We start from the raw sequence: 18,709 nt of genomic DNA on the forward strand, positions 1-18,709 counted from the left end.
CCTTCTCCATGGCAAACGTGCCTTGGGGACAACTAGCTGAAACCGCCCAAAGCAAAGCCAGGGAAAGCGGACAGCTGAATAGCATGGCAAATGACTGACACTTTAAAAATATAGTATTACAAATATACCCAGAAAACAACTGGCTTTTTTTTTTTTTTATTTTAAATTTAGAGTTAGTGATGTTTCCAGAGGTGGTATCACCATCAGACTCAGGTGGATCTTCTTAAACCTTAGAAGGAGTTGGAAATTTTGAAATGTATCTAGGAAATCAGTTTCCTTGCAATTTAGATCCAGACACTCAATCACTCAGGCATTAATGTACCATAAACATGGTAAAGAAATGCCTCTGTAGCCTGGATTGCAATCCTCTCAATAGAACAGTCTATCTTTCATCTGTGCATGAAGTTCTTTATGGTATGTGAACTCTGACAGAGTTCTCCATGTGTTTGCTCTTCCTTCATGAAGGGGGAATCCACGAGCTTTCCGAGAAGGCTTATGCTATAGCTTAACAGCCATAGTCACTTGGTAGAGAGTGCTGGTTCCTTCTCTAAAAACCTGTGCCAAAAGGACATCTTCATATGCCCACTCCTCCATTCAGTGTGGAACAATGTATTTAAAACATACAGTGTTACAATAGTTAATTAGAGTTTATGGAATTTTCAGAAAAAGCAAGAAATTATGGTAAATACATTAATAATGACCTGGGAATGGATAAACTGTTTTATCATAAATGAATGTCAATGAAGTGTAATTTTCTGCTTTAGGAGGATTCCTGCACCTGCTAATATCCTTAATAAACATTAATTAAAAGGTTAATCTGTTGTAGAAATTGCTTTTCTCTGAAGCCACCTGAAATCAATTTGAACCCAATTACAAGCAGTTATCTATTGTTTATGTGGTTAAAGATTAGAGAATACATTTCTGCTTGGCAGGAGCCATCAGAGTGGGTTTTGAATGTCATGATCAGAGGTGATTCTGAATATTTGAATGCACTTTAATGAGCATAGAAAAACCATTAGAAAATGTAATCAGTCATATTTGATGATGACTTGACCTTGGAACTTTGATAACAAGGGATCTAATCATTTCTGTCTTAAGTACCAACAGGATTTGCTCTTGAAATCAATTGACCATTGCTTGCTTACTGAGAGGGTAATCTTCCTTGGCAAAAAAGTATAAATTGCAAAAATACAGCAACTTATATAAGTAGGTTCAGAAAAAAACTATCCCTCACAGACTTGTGAAATATGAGATGCAGCTGAAAAGTGATCAAAGATAATACTCATCAAAGACATTTGGAGACAAGCATCACTTAGTAATTCAGAAAGTTCTACTCTGCACATCTACTGAAAACTGAGCTGCAAACTCTCCTGCAACAGCAAGGGTGTGTGTGTTGCCTTATTTACATGGAAAAGTGTTTGAGGTTGATAAATGCATAAATTGCATCCATTTGCATCCCATGTTGATTGAAACTTGTTCTTCCTGCTGGACAGGAAGACCTGCACTTTCACACATAACACATCTGGGTACAGGAGCCAGTTGAAGAAGTAAAGGACCGAGGTCTTACTGCCTTTTCCCACAAAGGACGGGAAGAAACTTGTTCCTCTCACTTTAAAGTTATGTCCATATTTCTCATCGTAGGTTTTCACAGAATTACTTATCCTTTAGGGACTTCACTGCCCTTTTCTGGCCTTGTGTAAACATCTTAATATCCTTCCTGAATCGAGGGGCCCAGAACTGGACACAGTATTCATGGTGTGTCCTCACCAGTGCTGAGTACAGGGGAAGAATCACTTCCAGAACAAGCAGGTGCTTGAGCTTGGCTGTAGTTTCACCCAGATAAGTAACCAAGATGAAGCCAGTGTATCCACATGTTTAAGTACAGAAGTTGCTCCAAGTGACTTTGGATGCTGAAGATTTAGGCATCTCTTCCATCATCAATGGAGGGAGGGGGCGGGGAGAGGGAGAGAGAGAGAGAGAGTTGCAACTTGAGAAAACACTTCTCTTACCCAAAGATAGGCATTAAATAAAACTGGAAGCGATTTCCCTCTGGAAGGACTGAATTTTCTCTTCATTAACAACAAAAAGAATCTAGAGGAAAGAGCTAAGATTTGGCTGACTATGGGTGAGATTTTTAGCACTTAGATTCATATACATAGCAAATTCCAGCCTTTCTGTATTCACTGAATTCTGTATTTAGGACGATGATTTTTGAGAAGCCAACAGAATTAATTTAGGCATATGAACTTAAGCAATAGATCATCTCAGGTATTTCCACCAGGTTGTCCTATCATAATGAAAGAGTCTCAAAATAAATGACTGCTCACTTGTATGGAACAATGACATTTCTGTATGTAATCAGCAACAATATACTCAAGCATATGCATTAGAACTCTTATAATGACCTGATGTAGTTAGTGGTAAAATGCAGGCATGTCTTGAGAGCTAAAACACACTTTCATCACATTTGTGACAAGGTGAAGAGGATTGAAAAAATAAAATCTAATTTTAAATCCCCTCATCCAGTCTTAAAAGCTCTTCCCCCAAGCCTCTGACCACATAGAAAGGCAATTTTCTTTGTAGGCATCATAATGCATTTCTTGGCTATATTTTGTGTCATTTGATAACATTGGTATTATATGATTAGATTCTTAACCAGAGAAATTGTGACTGGTAGTTTCAGAGTAAGTGACAATTGGCAAAATCATAATCAGCTTGTTTATGGTAAAATTTTTCATTCTGTGATCCAAAATGCTTAATTTCCATTAAATCAGGCTGTATAAAACTTCCAGCATAGATAGGAGAAAGCTGGAATTGAATGAAATAATTATGAATTACCTGGGTTATTTTATTTATTTATATTTAACATGGGGGATGTCCTTTGAAATGAGCAGTCTGACAGACAACCTCAATGAGTACATCTCAAAAACAAAAATAGGTACAGACTGTACTATGTTCAAGCTGGGCAAGCACCAACAGCACCTGAGAGGATGGGGGAAAAAAACCTGAACATTAATTTCTCACAGTGAATTTCCAGTTCAAAGTGCCCGAGAGCTATGCAGTGATTTTGTGGAAAAGTATTGTAATTCAGTTCGCACAACTCTCTGTAGGTGTAAAATGTTGGCTGTACAGTCCATTGACAGTTAAAAGAGAAACTTACCCTCTGGCCTGAGCTTGTTCCTGGGAGCCACAGTGGTGTATGTCCCTGGCTGTGGTCCAGCACAGGGGCTGGGGGAACTGGTTGCTCTGGCTGTTCAGGGTTTTGGTGAGAAAAGTGTCTTTTTTTGATTAAACTTCAGCAAATTATGTAAAAAATGAAAATGAAATCTAGGGAGGATTTACCTGCTCTCTTTGTCAATGTACCAACAGATCCATCCATCAAGGTCGATCCCATTTTAGATCTTGGTGCTTTCATGTACAACTCCCAGTTTCAATTTAGTATGAATTAAATTGGTATTATCTTGTGTGTTGATACCTTGATATGATTGCCCAGCTGCCCTCACACTGCACATTATAACGCAGGTTTCTATTTGATTTTACTACATCACTGGGCTGTTAAAGATCAAGTTGACATTTCCCATGTCAAGTGTCTGTCTGTGATGCTGCTACCCTGTTCCAAAGACTTCTGAGAGTTTAAGGAAAGATTCTGTATTAAACCTTGGTGAACTTTTTCTTTCTGAAGTTCTTGCATTCCCACAATACATGAATAAAAGGCTTGAAATTTGTCAGGAGGGGGCTCCTGAAGAAGAAATATACCTTTTGCTGTGCCCAGGATAATCTGCAGTAAGTTTGACCAAGTTGTAAACCTTTGAAAAATGATTTGTAGACTGCTGGCAGCAAAGGACTCTGACCACGTAGAGCATGTCTCCCTATGGAAGGAGGGACAGAACACACACTTCCCTGCAGTCATGGGCACAGGATGTGCTAGACTCATCATAGATCTCTCTAGGTGTTTCCTGCCTTCTTTCAGTGTGCACCTTACTTGTCTCCATTTGCTGACTCTGAGGAATTGAGGGAGAGGGGTGTGTAGAGGGTAGGGCTAAAGGAAGCCAAGATGAACAAGGGAGAAAATCAGCATGGTGGCTGAGGGCTGAAAGAAATCAGCAGGGAGGAGAAGACAAGCCTGAAACAGTGACAGGCTGAAAGTGATGGGGAAAAACAAAAAGAAACAAGTCTGAAGAGAGTCAGGCAGAAGACTGCTGCTTTGTAGGGGTGTTGGGAAGAGACCCCTAAACCCTTGGTACCACCATTCTCCCGCAACCAGCCATACTTTGCAGAACACACCGGACAGGTGTTGCCTCTCCAACAGCATGAGCTCTTGTAGGGCACAGCCACCCTCCATGGCATCCTTCTGGCACTCAAGGCAGGGCTCTGGATGGGAAAGCAAGAGGTCTCACTCACCCCAGCCAACATGGACAGAGGGTGCTCTAGGCTGCCATTTGCCTGTTGTCTGCTCCTGCCCTTCTTAACTGAGGAATACTGACACACAAGATGGCCTGAAAGTGTCAAGCCACAAAGTCAAGTGTTTCAGTAGTATAAAATGTTGCAAACACAGTTGCTGAGCAACTATAGGCCTGAACCTTAATTAGTGCACACACCTTAGGAGCCAACCATTAATTACATGATCACATGCCATTTTTTTCCCCACACAAGTTACAAAAGATTAATTGGCTGAGCAGTCCTGAGCATGTTTTATACAGATTCCTTGGACCTCGGCCCAGCTGTTACCCAAGAGAGGTGTGCACAGAGCACTCGGCCATGGACTTGTTCTAGCAGACCAGCCTGTGCAAAGCGCACAGGGAAAGGTTTATCCCACCACACACATTTCAGTGCCAGTCACATAATTTCTGCTAAAATGCAGTGCTGTATAAGAAGTTGTCTTTTTTAAAGTTTTCTGAGGGATCCATCGGGTCATAAGTAGATTTGTTGTCACAACGAAGCCCTCTGAAAACAGTGTTTAGTACTCTTGCCAAAAGAAGACCCTGGAGCTTTAGCTGGGAGCTAACTGGCTGATGTCCCTTGCTGCTCCTCCTGCCATACCTGCAACAGGTAAGGCTTTGGTCAGAAGTGGGGCTGATCCTGTGGTATTTCACTAAATCTTCAGCCAAGGGTTTGCCAGCAGCAGCTGGGTGAACTCGGCGTGACCTCAGTGGATGTCTGCAGAGCCGGGGGCATTGTCACACCCATGGTTCAGTATGTGCTGAGGATCATCGGCACAGTACTTAGCACCCATCTAGGTCAACATACACAGTGCACTTAGAGGTGAGTGAAAGACTGGAACTGGCAGATAAGAAGCTAAGATCTGACGTGCAGGGGTCCTTCGCCATGGATACCATTCTAACTTGGATTCTGTAATGTTTGTGTAATTAACCACAGTGACTTAATCCAGGTTGCCCTAAATCTTCAGAAGGCCTTTCTTGCTTTCCCTTTTGCTCTGTAAGAAACTCCAGTCTTACTTGCTCATGGGTGAGAATGGATTGTTAAAAGATAGCATCCCTGTGTGAATGCAAGTAGAGTCACCAGATCCTGCTCCCTCAACAGGGATAAGTTCTGTGAAGATGCCAAAGCATCAGCTTTCAGTTCGTAGGGTTTCCATTAGTCACGTGCCCAGGTGTCAGCCAAATTAAAATAAATAAACACTTATCCTCTCTTGCACCTCTCCTACAATCTCAGCCAGGCCCTGAGATTCATATTTCAACCCATCCTCACATTACTCTTGTTCCAATTTCATGGGAGGTAAACCTTACTCTGCCCTTTCTCCCAGGAGCTGCTTTACCTATGTGTTCTGCTTCCTACTGCTGCTGCCTCATCACTTACAAATCTTGTTACTGACACTTATCTTGGCCACAGTCTGCATCCCTTTTCCTTCCCTCTTTTTAGCCTCACATCCAAAAGCAGAAGAAGGATAGCCAGTGCTGCTCTCCATTCCAGGTCTTAACCTCACCTCCCACGTTCCTTGGCTCTTTCCTTAATCTACTGCTGAGGTAAATGGTGTACGAGAGATAAGAGTCTTCTTCCCTTTTGTTGAGGAAGTAAGAAAAAATATTTTCAACAGCTCAGCCTGGGGATGTCTTCTCTTTGACTCCCTTGGTAGCTTCTTCAGTGACTGACTGCTTTCATGCAAGCTTGGCAGTGGGACAGCCGCAAAGACAATTATCTTCCACGAGTCAGCACTCCCCACTCCCCCATAGTTGGGGACAAGAGTGACCACACTTCAAATACCTGAAAGATTTTTTACACCTGTTTGCTCCTTACAGTTGATTTCTTTACCATTGAATGGAATAACAAGCAGTGTGCTGCCAAAACAAGGAAAAGGAGAAATACGCTGTGGAGGAAGGCAGAATTTTGTAGATGCACATTCAGGAAACAGAAAAGCTTAATATAAAATAATTTTAAGCCTTTCTGAGACATAAACCCCTAAGCACTACATTCTTCATTGTTTACCTGGTGATATTTCTGTATGGAAATAACCTGTGCCTTTATTATCAGTGATGAGACAGATCATCACAAGTTTTTAAAACAAATCTCTCTGTGTCACATTCTTCTGAAATGTTGCATATCCTTGAAGCATTTGTTTCTCTGAGAAACATGAGGTACCGCCAGAAAACTACTCAGATCATTTATTACTCCTGAATATTTAGAAATCGTTAACCTTTACACTCTCCACCCAAGGAAACACTGGGACAGGCTGTAGCATTTTTTTAACTCTTTCACTTCTGCTCTTCCTTTCAACCTCTCATTCTGTGGCATATCTGCTTATGACCAGGCAGCTTTATATATGTTTTATGATCTGGGTGATTCAGTAGAGATATAAGGATATGGAAGACACAGTTTTGCTTAGAGGCAGAGAGAGAGAACAGATTTGAAGGCTGTTTGCATTCTTTACAGCATTAATATATTCAGATGTTACCAGAAATGGTGAATAGGTTCAGCTAAAATGCACAACAGATGGGATCTTTGCCCTAGAGTCTTTTAAGGTCAAAAGCCAAACCTATTCCCCATTCTAATATTTCATGTGCAATTAGAAATGGAAATAATAAAACAAAGCAAGAGGCTCTTTTCCCTCTATTTCTTATAGACAAAAACCATAGACAGATTTTAAGCCTGAAAAACCCTGTATACAGTTAAATTTTCCCACTGGCTGATAATCAGTGAAAGACAAAAGTGGACTAGGTGAATAGCCCCTTATTTCCTGGACTTAAGTCTGAAGATCATTTCCAGATGCATCCAGTTCCCAGCACCACACAGCTGGATCCCACTTGCCTCATGCCCAGTGTGAAGTGGTACTTTGGCCAGCTCAGCAACAGGATCCCAGCTGCAGCCTTCAGAGACCAGTGATAGAGGTTGACATTTGCTCTTTCACCCTGCCTTCAGGGCACATTAAGGACCACACCAAAAGCAAGACCTCTTCTCTCTTTCAACCCCTGCATGAGTTATTATGAAGAGAAGACCAGTGCATTCTTGAGATTAATGTGGAATTAATCTCAAAGGGCATTGGTATTAAGAACATTGTTGGCAAAATAGCATTATTTTGCCAAATCTTTTCAGGATGTGAATTCAAATAATAGGTAAATGGGGCCAGGTGAAATTCTTGGGATACTGGTTGGTATTGTGTAAAACTTTTTGTGAATTAAGCCTGAAATCTAGCAAAGAGTTTCAGCCAAAGACAAAGAGGGTAATTCTGAGAGATTGCAGTCAATGCAGTGTGATGATTTCAAAGGGAAACAGCTCAACTTTTCAGTTTGAAACATTTGTTTTTGTTTTGAGGTTTTCCTGCCTGCAATAAATAAAAAGGGGTGAAAAGTTTAAACACAGAAATGAAGTGTTTTGTTTCAGGTCGAACCAAACACTTCTCTTGATCCAAACTGCAATTTTTGGGTTTTATTGTTTTACCAAGAAAATAGAATTTAATTTCCTTTCAACCTAAAACATTTTTTGTTTTCACAATTTTTTGTAATTTTAGCCTTTCTGTGCTGAATTCAAAAGCGTTATTCTTACTGCTCTTTAGGAAAAAGAAATATTGAGAATTAATTTTTTCTGGGAAATGAGGTGAAGTTGCACATGTGTGGGGGGGAAGGTGATGAGGGAGCAGAGCTAGCAATGAAAACTAGCAATTGATGAAGGTCCAACTACAGCTGTAAGGAAGGGGTTATGGCTGACCAGGTCTTGAAGCCACCCTGAATAGTTATTGTTTTACAGCAGGACAGCAGCAACAGGGCTAGGCTCCTTTGGCACAGCCCAGCTGTTGGCCAGCTGAGCATTGCTGCTCTCTCACTGTGCCCTGTATGCAGGGAGCTGCTGCTGCTGCTGCTGCTTGTGGCCCTGTGTCCCTGACCCATTCGCAAGTCCCCCGAAGAGGAAGTGCCACAATCTCTCCCCAAAAATGATAAATTGAGTAAAGGTACTGGTGGCACCAACTGGATCTTCTGGAGAGCTGGGGACAAATGCCATTAAGTAAAACCCTGGCTGTGAGACTGCATTGCAGCTCAAATGTGTCTCAGAGCTCGCTTTCAACTGATGAAGAATTTGGGATTATGCATCACCCTGTAGGGCACAGAGAATGTCATACTCCTCGAGTGAATTCAGCCAGCGGCGTTGTAATTACACTAATTACACTCTAGCCTTCAGTCAGGGTAACAAGTTGCTGCTATGCTTGCTTGCATTATGCAGCACTGTAATACATGTCATGGTATTTCTGTGTGTGCGTAACTCTTGCTATACTTTGATATGATGGTCCAAAGGTAGGAATATTACAACCTCTGTACACTCCTTCTCATTTATTTTACTTCTGCTAAACTATCAGATGGACCTGGGAAGAAAAGGGACAGTTTCTGGAGCCTTACCTCTAGTAGCCTTTCCTTTGTGTACGTGTGTGTGTTCGTGTGTGTGTGTGTGTGTGTGTGAGTGTGTTCTGCACAAGAGCCTAACTACCAGAGGAGCTGGGGCCATCATTCTCCACAGTCACTGTCCTCACTGCATTAACCAAGAGGAACCTTTCCCCTAGCACAGGGCTTAGCTTGTCTCAACTGGAAACCAGCCTGGCTATCTCACAAATTACTGTGTTAAAGAAATCCTTACAAAGCGAGGTGTTGGTAAACAAGACCTTGCTGCTCTTATGATTCACTGCCTTCTTACGCACCTTAAGAGCAGATTTCTCCACCCTCCTGTGGCTGTGGGGAGCCGCAGACACAGTGGAACCAGGGCCCTCCTGTAAGTGTCCCCCCAAAGCATGAGAGGCTGCAGACAGCATTTTGTACGGCAGCAGAGGCCAGGGGAAAAACACAACGTGTGACAGTTCTCAAGGCAGGAAAGGGATCCTAAGAAAGGCCTGGGCAGGGTCCAAATCAGGTTTGGTACTGTCCTGTGAGAGCCTTGCAGGAGCAGCCACAGCTGCGGCGGAGGCGAGGGCAGGCAGCCAAGCACCGCTGGGCAGGCGGGCAGGGCGGGCGTGGGCAGGGAAGGGCGAGGCGGGCAGGCTGGGCTATGGGACAAGACTGGCTGTGGGCTCCCTCGGGGAACTCCAGCCAGCCTCTCATGTTCCAAGTGCTCCGGCTGTCCTCTCCAGCAAAGGAGATCCAGTGCTCCTTCTTTCACCGTGGGTGTCATGAAGCTTCAATCCATAGAGGTCCTGCTATAAAACCCTTTCCCACACACGGTGATGTGCAATTGGCTCTTACAGGCTCAGTGGGCTCATTCTGGAGAGGGAAGGCCGGTGAATACGTACTCTGTCCAGCTTCACATGGCATCACCATGCTGAAGTGAGCTCCACATGATGCTTGCTGGTTCTTGAAAGTGGTACAGTCACATCAGTATGGCACTGAGCCTAGCTAATTAGCCCTTCTTGGCAGGTCTAATTAAGGCTGGGCATGGAGCCATGCTGATAGAATTGTACTTTCATGGGTTCCAGCTCTTGCTTGCTCCTAGTCAGTGTGTGTATCTCCACACCATGGTGCAGATATCCCACAAACTTTTCCCATGAGCCCAGGACCCTGGCAGGAAAATCTGTGGAGAGACCAGCTGGGGACTAAAGAGAATAGCTGGATCTGGAGAGCTGGAATGCTTTTTCTTGTTTCTAAGAAAAATTGTTGGAAGAAAACAGAAAATAAATAAAAAAAAAACCAATACAGATTTTTTTGCTGCTCTTTTGACTTGTGGCAATGTTTTTTAAAACTAACCCACACCCAGGGGTCCCAGAAGAGGTCAGGCACTTATGCTCAACTCAAACCCTTTGTGAGATGGAGGCAGTCTCTGAGGTCAGGGTCTCTCGGGGACTGGCAATCCTAATAATAAAGTGAGTCTGTGCATTCCCTTCACATCCCTTGCTATAGCCTTTGTCCATTTTTTGCACTGAGGGTTAGTTGTTAACAGCTGAGGATCAGTCTTGATCTGTCTGTAACCACTGCCGTGGCACAGAGCCAAGGCATTTTCTGTGTGATCCTTGTGGTCAGTCTAACCTGAGGAGGACAAAAGGCAAGGATGAGAAAGGAAAGCTGGGTCCCCCCAGCTGTGACAAGACCCAACATGGGGAGCGGCTGGAGGAAAACTTAGCAGAATTGGTTGACAGGGAGATGAAGATGGGGTGAAGATGGGGTTGTCAGTGGAGGCAGGGATCCAGATGGCCACCCTGCTGGATCAACATTGCAGACATGAGAAGTGAAAGGAGAAACTGTCACAAAAGTAAACAGCATAAGAGAGAGGGCCATAATGTAATGCTTGGACTGGCCGTTGTCCAGGTGTCCACCCTCTTATCACCACAACACGTTGTGGTCAGACACAGGAGCAGGTCCTGAGCATCTGCACCCAAAGACCTAATGAGTGTTTGCAGGACGAGCTGAGAGGGAGGCTATGGCCATGCAGGGCAGAGGGTTGGGAAGGAGCTTTCAAGCACGTGGCAGGCTGCCTGGCCAACACAGCATGCAGCAGGGAGGAAAGGCATGAAACAAAAGCCTTCCTGCAGGAGCAGAGAAAAAAGACCCACTGCTGACAGAAATGAAACAACACAGCCTGCTGCGCAGGCCAGTGCTGCTGGGGCAGGCTGGGCCAATAGTTGTAAATACAGTTTTGAAGTAGGAAATGTAACATGACCAGAAATTGCCTCTCTTCCCCGCTCCGAGGCTCCCACCACGTGTAACAGTACACGGAGCAGCTCGGCAGGGAGTTGGCAGAGGTACAGACAGGACCTGTCTGCACTGGCACGGGGCACTCACTGGACAGCTTGGCACCCCACACCTCCATCTCTTCCCAAAATGTGTAACTACTCCAAATAGAAATATTCCCAACACCAGCATTGCCCCCTCCCTAGCAGTGGGGAAGCTGTTTTTGTTTGGAGACTCTCCGCCAAAACCAACAACAATACAGTACTGTCAATTCCCATGGGGGCCCTACTCACAATGGCAAAACTGGACAGATAATTTACAACTGATGTATCTGTTATGGAGACAGGACACAGGCATTTTTACCAACAGGTCATCTAAGCCCCAAAGCAGAGTCAAAACACATGGTGAAAAATACACTTTCCTCCTGTTTCCATGCTGGCTGTGACTCAGCTTTTGGCTGGGCAGCATGATGGTGGAGGACTGCAAGTTCTGTAGTTGCAGCTCTGGATGTTGCCTAATCTTTGTTGTCTGTTTCAGTGGGTCCTTTTAAAAAAAATATTTGCTGTGAATGGGAAGCAATGGAAAGAATAAAAGTTGACTGGAAAGTGTTTCTCCTGCACTGTTTACAAATTTTGCACTTTCTTCTGAGCCACGGAAGTTAGAGATGGAAAAGCCATAATAAGTCATAGAGGCTGAACTTTTCCGAGGCTTTAAAATCACTTATCATGCTGACAAATGACCCCAGGGAAACTCCGTGTGGTAATTCCAGATACTGCAGCCCACCAAAGTCTTTTCCATGCCATCCCCACAGCAACTAGAGTTAAAAAATCAGGCAATAAATGGTGACTAAAGCAAAGTCAGTCTCCTGCTGACTGCTCTGGGAAGAAGCAAGTGCTGAGAAAAGAAAACATAGAAGTGGGAATAACTTAGGTTGGTCTTTTCTGCATCTGTCAAAGCTTTTTGAGGCTTTAATGTCCATGTAAAAAGTAACCTGTGGTGTGGTGAAGGGTTATCAAAGTTCTGATTCTAGGCTGAAACCACTCAAGGTCAGGTCTGCAAGGAAATTGCATGCATACATAAGCAGGTATGAATTGAGGAAGACTTGTAAAAATGCTAATCAGGCTGGACACTCAACTATAATTAAAATGCAGAGAAGGCAGACACAGGAAAGCAAAAGCAATACAGTTTGTATTTTCCACAGCTGAAAAATTTTGAAGCTGTTTAGCAGCTTCTTCTCATTTTCTCCTTCCTCTTAAATTTATCTTTATTCTGCTTCATTCCCTCTTTACTGGGACTTCCTCTCCCTCAAAGACCCCTTCTATTTTTTTTCATAGCACTTTGTTTCAACATGGAAGTTCACTGCTAAATAGGACAAAGACACTGTTGACTGAATCTCACCTTGCATTTCTTACATCACCATCATAGAAAGAAAAGTTCCGCTGCATAGCTGATGAGACTGAGCTGTTCATCCTGTGAGCTGTTTAGATACTATCTAAGACCACAAGGATACAGTCGGCCCTGTAAGGCTCTTGGAAAAGACTATCCTGGTAATCTTTCAGCTAAAGTGTCAGTCAGCTAACATGGGATGTCTCACCTGGCCATGGGAATCAGTGGCACACTGAGGCTAGGCTGGATGTTCTTTTTCAGTGGAGTTACCTTTCTCTACAGGTAACTCCATAGGACAGTTTGTATCACATATTTATACAATCTTCCTTGACAACTTGAATTTTCTTATTCAGAGAAAACATCCTTTTCAATTCAGTCCCCTTTTTTATATTTAGCTTTTACATATCAAAAAGCACATGAGGAACAAATACACTTAAAGAAGGTGAAGGATGCTGGTGCTACTTAAAGGAGACAGTAAAGATCCTCAAAGTACAGCGATGTGGAAACTGACATTTTCTACCTAATGCCTGTATAGGTAAGTCACCTGTGGCATGTAGCTTTCTTGTAGCATCTGGTCCCTCTGAAACCTGGGAAGGAACAAGTCATGGAACTAGCAGTCTTGTCTTACTGCTGGGACAGGAGAACCTGAACCTAGACTTCACAAGCAAGCAAGGGATGGTGTTATGACTGCACAACCGTTCAGTGTCCCATGTTATGAAGGACAATAATAATACCTAGAGAACGTGGCATCTTTTTTTCTCATCTTGCTCTTGCTGTAGAGGGCAAAACACTGGCCCAGCAGTGTTGCCACTGAATACCAAAAATTATTTCCCTCTGCCCCTGCTTCATCTGCACTAAAAGTTGCTTGAGCAATGTGAGAGGCGAGAAGCCACTTCCCTCACTGTGTCCCAAACTTCTTTTTGCCATCAGCTTGCTTACATGAAACCCTACATGAGGGCCCTGGAGGAAAATATTTTTTCTGATTTTGTTCTGGTTTAGGAGGTCAGAGAATTACTGTGGTGGGATAGAGAGCACTGAAGGAAGAGTGGAAGAGAAAGGGCAAGTGGGTAGAGATTATTTCATTATGAACCTTCCATGAAATAGCAAGACATATAGACAATAGAAGAGCTGGGGACAGGAGGATGTTAATTTATGGCAGAATGTTGTTATTGCAGCCCTTCTTCAACCAGTCATGTTACAGGAAGATAAATAAAGCCCAAGCCAAATCTTCCCCTAGGCTAAGCCAGCTAGCTTGGAGATTTATGTGCAACTTATATACAGCCTGATAATTCCTGTGACTGACCGAGGTCTCCACTTGCAGGGTAGGATGTTGTTAAAGGCACCAGTACTCGGAACTGGAGCACAGCAGGACGCTGCCTGATGAGCTCCTCGGTAAATTTTAGTGGCCAAGAGCAACTTGTTGATCTCTGTGAATCGTTGCTTGCGGTGCTGGATACGGGGCTATCTCACAGCACAGCAAACATGAGACTTTTTTTGTCAGTGACCAGAAAAGCCAGGCTCTGTTTGTTCGGCTAGAAAGTGCTTACACTAGCTTATTTTTTTTCCCTTGAAACTCAACTCTCCTAATTCTGTATGGGACGGCTTTTTTTCCAGGCTTTTTAAAGTAATATCAGTATTATGGCTAATGAGGCAGTGGAAAGCAAGCTGGTCCATTCGCTGTAGCTAATGACTCCATTCCCATGAGCCTAATCAAAGATTTGTACATTTAATTGCTGTCAAGTCAGCTCCAGCCACCTGCCATTTCTGCCACACCTGATCTCCCTTCTTTGTAGCCCGCAATTCTAAATGAATTCATCTCTTTTGCTGAGGGAAGGAAAATAGAGCTGCCAAGCAACCCTGAAATGGTGCTTTACCCTTAGAGCAAAGATCAAACAGTCTGCTTTGCCACTGAGAAATATATGTGTTAACTGACTGTGGCACAGATTTTTCAAAATTTTATTAGTCTCATATTGGAGATCAGGGATGTGAGAAATACACCCTTGTCTGTACATGTCCTGGACTTGAGACAGACCTCTGTCAGAGGTGAAAGTGATTTTTGTTGGCTCATCACTGAACAAAGTCAAACTACATTTCCAAAAAAATGGAAAAATATCACTGAAACCAATATTCCATTTCTGCAGTGGACTGATGCAGTATTTTGACCAACCTTTGTCTTCAACATCACGATTCCTAAACATCCTGCCTTCTCCATAGGGAATTAATGCAGGAAATGTTTTGGGGCCATGTTCCATTGAATGTAAGAGATAACTCCTGTTCATTGTTCCAGGGGAAAAAAAATAAAAGGGAAAAAAAAATCTAGTTGCTGTTAACATATTGTGAAAAGAAAACGTAAATCCAAGATTGGGCTTTGATGAACTATGCTTTTTTTAGCCCCATTTCCTAGTGAAATGAGAGTTATGGGATCATGTGGTGTGATCATTCTGTAGGATTATTCCTCAATAATTGTTTTTCTGTTCTTGGCCAAGTTGAACCCTAGATAAAAAAGGAAAACAAATGTAATAGAGCAAAATTACTGTTTCAAGAATATAAGTACACAGGTTGAGGTGTAAAAGTCCACAAATACCTCCTATGAATGGCTCAAGTAGAGGAAGTGTGGCAAATGAATTCATATGTTGTCAGCAAAAGAAGAAAGACCATACAGGTGGCCCAGCCACAGAAATAACTTTAGTTGAAGATTACCATAAGCCATAATACAGACATCTGAGGAATATGAGGCATCACTGGTATCTATTCTCACAGAGCTACTTCATTTCTCTTCTCAACACATCACAAAAAGCAAAGACACGTTTAAGATATAAAAAATCTTTAACTGGATAAAATGAGATTTTTGCAAGTGGGTTTGATCCAAATGCAAGTTGACACTTTTGCCCCCATTGCAAAACTGTGGAAAGGCTTTATATTAGATTTTAATACAATTTACTCCAATGTTAGGAGCTCTTCCTCTGCCAGAGGAGTTTAATTGGCCATGAAGTCCTGTGAGTTTTTGCATTGTGAGTTGACAGATGCATAGATTAATTTACCAGGAAATCCAAATAATAAGTTAAAGGGTCTGAAAACAATCAAAGGATCTGCAGCTATTTGTACCAGACTTAGAGCTTTAAGCTAAAGTCTGATGCTCATTTTTATCACATGGCTAACCATTTTTGTACCTTACTGTAATGCAAACCTAAAGAGAACTTAACGTATTAACCATTTCTGGGTAACGTGTTTAAAGCTTCTAATCAGAATTTCCTATAATGTCTGCAGGAAAAAAACCCAAATCTGCCATATGGGAAGGCACCTCTTTCCTCTGAGCTGTCAGATAACAGTCACATGCACATTGAGGGGAAACAGATGCAAAGGTTGACAGGGGAGCTGCCATGCTAAATTCTGTAATGCCTGATACCTTGTTTAGCCATGTGAGCCACCTCATAAAGATAAAAACCTGGGTTTCTATGCTTTCCTGTATTACTGAAACAGACCAGGAAAGGAAGAGAACAGCTACTCTTTCCACCAATGGCTGAATCATATTACTAGACATAGGAGAGCTGTGTTGTGCAAGTGCAAGTCTGCACACTACTCAAAAATATTTCAAAATTGTCTTATTTTCTAAAGAGAATAATAAACATAGGGCTGGGGATTCTTGCACTTCAGTTCAGTCATCCATTCCTTTAAACACAGCATACTTAAAGGAGTCCTGAATACATGAAAGCTTGATGGTTAAGCCTTTCTTTGTAAAGGAGGAATTGAGGGTTCAATTTACTTTTGCATGTGTACATTCAGGGTGAGATTTCTATCTAGTTAACTAGAGTATATAAGAAAAGGATGAGGTAAGTGGTGCATTCCCTCCAGTGGCATTCTGAGAAGCTGTCACTGAATCTTGCATGGGTTCCAGTTTGGTCAGTCTGTGGGGAAGATATCCACAGAGTGTGCCTCACTTGGTCAGCAATCCTGGGGTAACAGCAGAGGAAGCTCTAGCTCTTGGCAGCCAGCTGGGTTTAGCTTGAGTTGAGGTGTTGAGATGCAGCAGCTTTGCTTTTGCCTGTACCTCTTTGGGGTTTGCCTCCATGTAGCCACATGCTGACCAAGCAAAGCTGGGGTCCTGCTGCTGATCCAATGGTTCACAGGAATGATACCAAAGGTGGAGCTGAGCCATGACAGGAAGCACTGAAGTTCCTCCCAGTGTGTGCAAGGCCATAGTGTTTGCAATGCTACTGCAATGTAATAGTGACAGCATTTATAAGGAGGCATATTTTCACATACTCAGTTGGCAAGACAGAAGTCTTTGACCTTTCTCAGAACTGTCTTGCAAAACCTGTTGCCACAAGATCTTTGTGGGATTAATGGAAGAGCTCTTCAAGGATATTGTGTAATTGGGAGCCCTCTAGTCTGTTTCTCTTAGTCTCTGTGCAGTGCATAGGTGTGGAGCTATTCAGAGCTTTAGGATGAGTGAGGTAATGCTCACAGGAGAAGCTTCTCAAATTACAGAGGGTACACACAAAGCTGAACAAAGACTGTTAAGTAGATTCAGGGCCTCCTCCATTTCCAGGAATCACATCACCTCCAGCCATTAATTAGTGTACTAAAATCAGAACACATCTCCCTGTGGCTTCTCTCGGAAGGCCTGAGAACTGGGAAAGAGGTCATGCCATCAGGACCTGGAGAATGGGTGAGGATGTTATTTTCTACTGCAAACTTGTCCCTAGAGTCTCAGTCTTTCTCGCCTTTATCTTCATAAGGAGTTCATATATGAGAATACAGAATATGAAAATATCCTCAGCTAGCAGTGAAGAAGACATTCATGGAAGGAAAATATGAGAGGGCCTAAATGAACTTCTGCCTTGCTTATTTGGGAGATAACAGTCTCTGGATGCAGGTTCCCTTTAGCGGTGGGTTACTGGACTAAAGAAACCAGAGGTGCCACAAATCCTCCCAGATGTGGAGAGAAGTCTCAGAAGCTGATTAGGGCCTTCAAGGGATGTAGGGGTGGACTTCTTCCCCTGCTGTATCCCTGGTGAATGGGACACATTCTCTTCTGCTTGTCCAAAGCAGTGTAGGACCAACTGCAGAAGAACATAATACAGGCCCAGAAGGTCCACTGAGCCAGGAGAGTGTCAGTAGTGAATTGTGAGGATGGGGAAAGTCAGAAGCAAACAAGTACAGCATGGGCTAGGTCTTGTCCTCACTTGGACAAATCTTTTTGTCTTTTCCCACTGCAACCTGAAGAGATGAAGATTTTTGTGCTGAATAATTAGCAGGTCTTTTAAAAAATTATATATACTGGCTCAGTTCTTTGTAAATAATTTTGTTATTCCTTTTGCTGCTCTGGCTGTGTTTGTCTTTCACTTGACACCATTGTCAGTGCTGAAGACAAATACGCATTTGTTTTAATTTCCTCCTTAGTGTACATATAACTTACAATGGGAAAGCCTGGAAAGTCTGCAGGATAACCTCATAGATAGCTAAATCCATTCTAAATGGCAATGAAAACACAATCTCCTAATCAGGAGGGAGAGTGTACCTTTAAACGTGGTCCAAAAATGCTTTCTTGGATGGTAATACAGTAATGTGGTTTTTGTTCAACTCTCAGCCAGGGGTTCAGATTTCTCCCTGGGGTCCAGAAGTTGAAAGTCACAAGGCACTTGGCATAATTTCATAAAGACCTCAAAGTATAGTTCCCTTCTCTCTAACACTACAGGAACATATCCTCACAGTCAGCTGTTCCTGAATCACTACCTAAAGCACTGCAGGAAATAGATGAGGGAACAACAGGACAACCAGCTAGTGCATGGCAAAAACAGAGATCTTCATCCTGGAGATGATTGGAACCACAGCTTTCCCTAATTGGAGTTGAAAAGTATGTATTTTTAAGAGAGAGGATCCTTGGAACATAAAGGCAACATTATTAGCTCTTCTGCAGCAGCATTCAAATGGTAATTTAACCTTTGCCTGAGCGAATAGATTAAAGAAAGAACTCAGAGCAGTCTTTATTTTCTTCAGTTACTCCTTGCTCACTTGCATATCTGTCTCTGACTGCACAGAAGCAGAGCTATGAAAATTGAAGCCTCCAGGAGGTTCACTCCACTCTTCCTCCTTTTCCCCTGTAATTTAGGCACCTGCTTTTCCCCTAGGAAAAGGGAAAATTTCCCTCTAGGGCTGGCAAATGCTGCCACAGAAATAAGGAGGGAACCATGGTGGATGGAAGGACCAGGACATGTGACAGTCCA

The sequence above is a fragment of the Lonchura striata genome, chromosome 1 (assembly GCF_050655825.1).
Source record: "Lonchura striata isolate lonStrDom1 chromosome 1, ASM5065582v1, whole genome shotgun sequence".
Lineage (NCBI taxonomy): Eukaryota > Metazoa > Chordata > Aves > Passeriformes > Estrildidae > Lonchura > Lonchura striata.